This window comes from Sorex fumeus, unplaced genomic scaffold (genome assembly GCF_029834395.1).
Source record: "Sorex fumeus unplaced genomic scaffold, SorFum_2.1 ptg000043l, whole genome shotgun sequence".
Taxonomy (NCBI): Eukaryota; Metazoa; Chordata; class Mammalia; order Eulipotyphla; family Soricidae; genus Sorex; species Sorex fumeus.
In genome coordinates, this window is record NW_026606100.1 from 5242065 (window position 1) to 5250293 (window position 8229).

The 8229-nt window shown below is 50.2% G+C and overlaps 1 pseudogene; it reads left to right on the plus strand.

The window, feature by feature from the left end:
- Positions 1 to 4473: 4473 nt before the first annotated feature.
- Positions 4474 to 6607, plus strand: LOC130029784 (WD40 repeat-containing protein SMU1-like; annotated as a pseudogene).
- The last annotated feature ends 1622 nt before the right edge of the window (positions 6608 to 8229 follow it).

Sequence of the window (8229 nt, forward strand, 5' to 3'; positions counted from 1 at the left end):
CACAAAACCTTGGGCTTCCAGCCTCTTGCTCCATATGCATCTTCACCCCCAGGATCTGCAGCAGTGACAGCCAGCGTCAGGCCCCAGTCGCAGGCAGTCAGGCTCTGCCACCAGGGGGCAGTGTGGGCCGCTGAGGCTGCTGCTCCAGGCAGGATGGACTATTGCTCAGGCCCTAGGGGATGCTCTGAGCAAGGGGACAGAGCGGGGTGGTGTCCTGTAGTAGCTCTCGGGTGCCAAATGTGAGAGATGGGGACCCCAAGTGTATGCTTCTTATGGGGAGACAGCCAGGGCCCCCAAGGCACAGGCCCAAGCCCACCTGCATCTTCCGAACTTAGCCATGTGGTAGTCTGGGAGGGAAGCTGCTGTTTCTAATGCAGACTTTGCTTCCATAGCATGGAGGAGAAGCACTTTTCCCTGTTCCTCTCTGGAAGTACAAGCGTAAGCCCTGGACACGCCTTTGTAACAAAACTTTGTAACTTTGTAACAAAACTCAGGTAGCTTCTGAAGGTGGACACGGCAGGCATTGAGGGTCCTCAAAACCGGGAGACAGGCCCTCTGGATCCGCTTGGCCACACATTTCTCAGCTCTGAAACTCAGCAGTGCTCATGGGACCCTGACAAATAACTCTTCTCTTGTCCCAAAGGAAGGCACAGCTTTTCTATTTGTCCAAAAGTAAAACACCTACCACATCATTCCAGCAAACACAGACAGTGACAGAGAAAGCCAGGACTGGGGATGGGGTGGAATGTCCACTGGGAAGCTGTAACAGACACCCCAACCTCTCTAACCAAGGCAAACCAAAGGGTGCCCTAGACTAGGCTGTAATAAGCTCTGCATGGAGTCAATGGAGAACACAAGGGGTATCTGGACAACACCCCCTTTCCCTCCATGTTGGCCTGCTAGGTGGTGCAGAAGAGGCAAAGTGGAGCCATAACTCTCCAGTCATAATAGTACCACACCGCATAATGAGACCACCCCCCCTAATTAGGCCACACCCCCCCCATGGTGCCAGCAGAGGCTGAGTGGGTAACCAGAGACCCAGACAAAAGGAGCAAATCCTGCCGTGTAGGGCACAGAGTGGGAACTAATGCAGACATAGAAACAGTCAGTGAAGGGCAGGATGAAACTTTCTGAGCTGAAGGATGTGTTTATCACATTGATTGTGGTGATAATGGCCCCACAGATGTATATATGGGTCAAAACCCATCAGAGAGGTTCAGAGTGATAGTACAGAAGGCTGGGTACTTGCTTTGCACATGGCTGACATGAGTTTGATTCCCAGGTCCCAGTATGGTTCCCTGAACCTCCCAGGAGCAATCCCTGAGCACTGCCAGGTGTGCCCCTTCACACATACACACACACACAATACTTCATCAGAAATTTTATATCTTTTTTTTTAATTTGAGGGGGGGTGTGGGAGAGAGCACTTATGGGGCTGGATTTTTCTTTGCGTACAGAAGCTCCCTGTTCCATTCTTGGCACCACATATGATCCCCCAACCACCGCCAGGAGTGACAACACAGAGAATACATTTTTTAAAAATAATTTTAAATTGGGTTTCAAGGACATGTGGGACTACAAATGTCTGGCATTGGTGTCATCAGAGTTTCAGGAGGAGAGAAAAAGGAAAGGGCTGGGTAGATAAGGTGCTCACAGAAATGATGACTATGACTTTCCAATCTCGGCAAGAGACATAAATCTACAGATTCAAAAACTTATTGAATCCCAGAGAAATCTATGCTATGTCGGTGCATATGCTAACCCAGCCCATGTGCTGCTTGTGCCCATGTGGCTGAGCACACATGGCACCCGAGCACCTGTGTTGTCTGCATCTCCTCTCTTGAGATAGTACTTAAGTGCTTCCATATCTAATGCTGGGATGCTCTAATGCTCTCCGCCTTTGGAGAAGCCCGCATTCTCTCTTTGATGTAGGCAGGAAGATTAGGGAAGGAACCCCCCCCCCACACACACACACATCATGGCAATGAAATTTCTGGGAAGTAATAAAGCCACCCACCCTACGTCTGACCCATCTTGTGAGTACAGAAAGCAAGACCTGATAAGACCTTTTCCAGAAGTCAAACGTGAGGATTCCTCCCTACAGAAAGGGCCTGAAGGAAATTACTAGAGAACCCTCAATTTCTTCCTTTAATCTGATTAACCCTCAGCTAGTCCAGACCAGAGAAGGCTGGACCCATCCTCTGAGAGAAGATCCAGCAGGAACAAAGGTCGAGAAAAGGAGTTTCAAAGAAGACCACTCCAACTCTAACCCTTGGAAACAACCCTAGCAACGGACTCTTACCTAGCCAGAAAGCCCCATGTGGGGAAGCTTGGAAAAACCCTATAAAAGCCACCTTAAACAAAGGCTGGAGCAATAGCACAGCGGGTAGGGCGTTTGCCTTGCACGCAGCCAACATGGCCGACCCGAGTTCGATTCCTCCGCCCCTCTCGGAGAGCCCGGCAAGCTACCGAGAGTATTCGATATGCCAGACACAGTAACAACAAAGTCTCCAATGGAGACGTTACTGGGCCCGCTCGAGCAAATCGATGATCAACGGGAGGGCCTTTACTTTACTTTTTAAACAAAGGAAGGGTGCCCATAGGTTGCCCGAGCCCATGTACTCCTTGTGCCCATGTGGCACCTGAGTACACGAGTCACCCGCATCTCCCCATGAAAGATGTGTACGTTCATTCTTCCATATCTAATGCTAGGGTGTGTGTGGGGACTCTCTCTCCTTTGGAGAAGCCCAAGTTCTCTCTTAGTGTATAATTCTCTCAATTTCTCTCTCTCTTCCCCCTTCTAAAAACCTCCAAATAAAATCTGTTTTATTTCACTGCTTGTCTACTCCTGAAATTATTTTCTGTGAGGCAGGACAAGAACCTAAGAACCCAGTAACCCTGAGTAAGGCCTAGGACTGACTTTACTTTCCTGTTCCAACCCGAGTCCGTGGCTCCACGAGAAATTGGGTGGTGGGGACCAACTCCCATGCCCAGACCAAGCAGACATCAGGTGTGGCTTGACGGCCACCTGGTAGGGTTCGCGGGGCTCTGCCCATGCCGAGCAGGGGCCCGTCCCAGACTTTATCAGTCCTAGTCTTCCCAGCTGGGTCTTGGGTTGGCAGCGGCAAACAGGGAGAGTCTCTCAGGAGACTCATAAGTGAGGGCCGACTTCAGCTGCAGGCCTGGCTGAGAGAGTGCCCGTATGATGCCGAGAAGCCAGGCTCCCCGTGTCCTTCCCAGCCTCCTCAGGTCCTCTGTTTCTGGCCTGTGCTAGGGATGGGGTGGGGGCTGGGGGGGACAGTCCACCTGCATACATGGAGTATGGTGCTGGACGCAGGGCCCTGGACCCCAGCAGAGGTTCAGCGCTGCCATCCCCCAGCACGGGGGAACAGAATCTTCCCACACAGTGCTGGGAGCTGTGCCTGACCACACAGGGTGTGATGTCGGTGGGCCCCATGGGTGGCTTATGTGAGGCGTGGAGGAGAGAGACAGTCACTTTCTCCCAAGCCGCCTCTGCCACCCTAGACCTAGAGTTTCGGAGTTCTTGTCTCGCCTCACAGAAAAGAATTTCAGTGGAGCAGTGAAGTAGAACAGATTTTATTTGGAGGGTTTTGAAGGTGTGAGGGGAGGGAAAGAGAGAGAGAGTGTGTGTAATGCACTCAAGAGAAAACGTGGGCTTCTCCAAGGGCAGAGAGAGCCCCCTCAGCATTAGATAGGAAAGTATATAGATTGGAGGAGACACATGTGCTCGGCCACTTGGGCACAAGCAGCACATGGGCTTGGACAGCACACCCTCCCTTTGTTCAAAGTAGCTTTTTTTTTTTTGCTTTTTGGGGTCACACCTGGCGATGCACAGGGGTTACTCCTGACTCATGCACACTCAGGAATTACCCCTGGTGGTGCTCAGGGGACCATATGGGATGCTGGGAATCGAACCCAGGTCAGCCGCATGCAAGGCAAACACCCTACCTGCTGTGCTATTGCTCCAGTCCCTCAAAGTAGTTTTTATAGTTTTTTCCAAGTCGCCCCCACGTGGGGCTTTCTAGCTAGAAAAGAGTCCGTTGCTAGGGTTGTTGCTAAGCAGGTAAAGTAGGGAGCCGGTCATCTTTGAAACTCCTTTCCTTGACCTTTGTTCCTGCTGGATCTTCTCTCAGAGGGTGGTTCCAGCCTTCTCTCGTCTGGGCTAGCTGAGGGTTACTCAGATTAAAGGAAGGAATTGAGAGTTCTCCAGCAATTCCCTTCAGACCCTTTTCTGTAGGGAGGGGTCTTCAGGGCCTGCTGCTGGAAAAGGTCTTTTCAGGTCTTTCTGTATCCACAAGGTGGGTCAGACTTAGGACTGGTGGCTTTAAGACTTCCCAGAAATGTCATTGCCATGATGTGGGGGCGACCCTTCCCTAACCTACCTGCCTACATTAAGTGGGGCCGAGGTTTGTGGGGGAGGGTGGGCCAGGAGAGAGTCCAGACAGGCAGTGGATGGAGATGCTGCAGGTAGGTAGGTAGAGGGCCAAGTAAGGGACTGTTGGGAAGTAACAAAACTCAGGTTTCTTAGCCCTGAGACCACATTTCTTTGATAAACATGCCCTGAGCTCTTTGGAGACAAGAAACTGAGGCACAACCCACAAAAGGGTGGGCCCCTCAGGAAGGGGGGGAGCGACAGGAGAATCTGAGATGATTTAGGCACCTTTGAGGCATGAGAGTAACAGGCTGTCCGCAAAGAGCAGGAGTCACTTTGTTCTCTTTGCCCTGGGGGTACGGCAGGGTGTGGCAACCAGCCTAGCCCACTCCTCAACCGCCCCATCCTGCAACCCACCCAGGTTGCACCACACCCTGCTTGCAATAAAGCTCTTTTCGACCCAGAGCTGGAAGAGCATCCCTCTGAGGCTGAGACCAGGGATTCCACGCTGACAAGTGGAGAACCTGGGTCTGATCTGGCAGCGGGACCGACCCACGATGAGATTCCACTATGTTCGCCTCAGACGTGATTCATCCCGAAGGAGGACAGTCTCCACCAGGCACTAACCACCTTGCAGGAGGAGACCACCATCTCTCTCAACACCGTGGGTAGCATTGAGAGTTTTGTGGCTGAAATTCACAGTGGGATACTGCCTTACAGGCTGTCCAGTCTCTGAAACTGCCGGACAAAACCTTCGTTGACCTCTAGGAACAGGTGGTTCTGGAATTGATAGAACTGCGAGAGGTGGGGGCCGCCTGGTTGGTCACTCCGGAGACAGACCCCATGAGCGTGTTGAAGCGGATGCAGCCCCAGCCCCACATTCAGCTAGAAGAACCTCCTGGCCAGATGTCACTTTGACCCTCGCCTCGAGAAGCATACCTGGATGGCAGTAGCCAAGAGAAGAGGCCAGCAGCCAGAGCCTAGGCCTTGGCCAGGGAGGTCAGTGGGGGGCCCCGGTTGCAGCTCCTGCGGGGACAGGCCCTGAAGTGGCAGCAGCACCAGGGGCTGCTGCCTCCTGTCATGCCGTCAAAGATACAGAAGAAGAAAAGTTTCTGGGGCTGGAACGATAGCACAGCAGGTAGGACGTTTGCCTTGCACACGGCTGACCCGGGTTTGATTCCCAGCATCTTATATGGTCCCCCGAACACTGCCAGGAGTAATTCCTGAGTGCAGAGCTAGGAGTAACCCTGTGCATTGTCAGGTGACCCAAAAAGAAAAAAAAAAGTGTCCTCCGCAGCTAAGCAGGCAGATAAAGTTCTGTCAGAAATCTCACGTGGAGTGTGCTCACTTTTCTCCAGATGGTCAGTACCTGGTCACTGGGTCTGTCGACAGATTCAGTGAAATATGGAACATTACAACAGGAGTTTCTCAGGAAAGATTTTTAAGTACCAGGCCCAGGGGAACTCTCTGATGATGGGCTATGTGGTTCTCTGCATGTGCTTCAGTAGAGAAGTGTTGGTGATAGGCTCCCAGGATGGAAAGATCAAGGTCTGGAAGTTTCTGACTGGACAGTGCTTAAGAAGGTTTGAAAGAGCACACGGTAAGGGCGTCACCTGCCTGAGTTTCTCCAGGGATCCAGTCAGATCCTTAGTGCCTCTTTGGACCAGATGGTTAGAGTTCACGGTTTAAAATCTGGAAAACCTTGAAAAAATTCCACGGCCATTGCTCCTTTGTGAATGATGCCACATTTACACCAGACAGACTTTATGTTACCAGCGCATCCTTTGATGGCACCGTCAAAATCTGGAACATGGAGACCATGTTCCAGTACCTTTAAGCCCCTGAGCAGTACTGGAGGGTCAGACATCACTTGAACAGAGTGATCCTTCTCCCTACAAACCCAAGCACTTGGTGGTGTGTAGCAGGTCCAACACAGTGGCCATGGTGACCATGCAGAGCCAGATAGTCAGTAGCTTCAGCTCTGAGAACAGAGAGGGCGGAGACTTTGTCTGCTGCGCCCTCTCTCCGTGCAGGGAGTGGGTCTACTGTGTGGGGGAGGACTCTATACTCTACTGTTTCAGCACCGTCAGCAGCAACCTGGAGAGAACGCTCCCAGTGCACAAGAAGGACGTGATCAGCTTCACCTACCACTCACAGCAAAGCCTGGTCGCCACCTACAGCGCAGACGGGCTCCTCAAGCTCTGGAAACCCTGACTTGACTCTCCTTTTTCCAGAGGCTTCAGCAGGTGCTTGAATGACATGCACACACATGTGCTGCTTTCCTCCTATTCCAACCAGCTTTTAAAGCAAATTGTCTTGATCGGGCACAGGAATATTTTGTGAAAATTTGTGTTTAAGTGGCAAATATTTTTTAACCTTTTTTTCTTTTGCTTTTTGGGTCACACCTGGTGATGTTCAGGGGTCACTCCTGGCTCTGCACTCAGGAATTACCCCTGGTGGTGCTCGGGGGACCATGTGGGATGCTGGGAATCGAATCCAGGTTGGCCGCGTGCAAGGCAAATGCCCTACTCGCTGTACTATGGCTCCAGCCCCTTAAACTTATTTTTATGGTATTCATTTATATCTCTTAGGGCCACCACATGATGTTTTCAATTAATATTCTACTTAGAGAGTAAAATCCTCATCATTCTAGTGGGGGTGGGGGGGCTGGAATTGAATTCCTGCGATTATTTGAAATGTGCTTCCTGCAGTGAAGCTTGTAAATGAAGATCAATCCCATCTCCTGCCCCCCAAAAAGAAATCTTTGTCATGTCACATTATGATTTCCTCAACCATATTATGATTAAACATCTAAAAACCAAAGACAGAGACTCACCCTAACCCCACAGCCTTGCATACTAACAGCCCAATGTCACAGCTTCACAACTAATCTCTGAAGAGACACCTAGTCCAGAAAATTCACTGGTGCACAAGCTTTCACACTAAAAAGTCTGAGGCCCACTCCGGTACCCCCCCAACGCTGTGTGACACCTCCAAATTCCACAATACTGACAACCCAGTAGGAGCACAGCAAGTTAGATGAGAAAGTAGCAGAAAAGCCCACTAAACTCCATAAGCAAAATGAATAACAGAAGATTCGACTAACAACAAACGGCGCCGTAAATCCTGAGATAATGACTTGAATAATATCATTGTGAGATATAACAATTTCCACAAATTTTCTTTTACTGATCTATTTTTGATAATTCCACTTACCATTTTATTGTTATAAGATATAAAATAAGCTATTTTGTGCTGGTTTAGAGAGTGGGGGGATGGGGGTGGGAAACTGGGATGGATAGTGGAGAAAAGGTCACGCTTGTGTTGGGATTAGTGCTACAAGACTAAATGCCCAAAACAATTGATATTTGTAAACCACAGCATTTAAATCAAGCTAGAAAAAAAAGTGATAATAAACCAGTAACAGAGAGATAAGAAAGAAATACCTAATCATTTGGAAATAAAATAACCCAAGGAAGAGAAGTCTCAAAAAAGTTTTCAAAATATAATGGACTGGGACCAGAGCGATAGCACAGCGGGTAGGGTGTTTGCCTTGCATGCGACCAACCCAGGTTCAATCCCCGGCATCCCATATGGTCCCCCAAGCACCGCCAGGAGTAATTCCTGAGTGCAAAACCGGGAGTAACCCCTGAGCATTGCTGGGTGTGACCCAAAAAGCAAATAAAATAAAATATAATGGACTAAGGATAGGAGACTGCCGGAGGATTAGAGGACATACCTTGTATGTGAGATGCTTCTGGCCTTGATGCCTGGCATCAATGGCACCAGAATGCCACCAAGAGTAGCCCAGGTGGCCCCCAGCACCTCTGAATCCA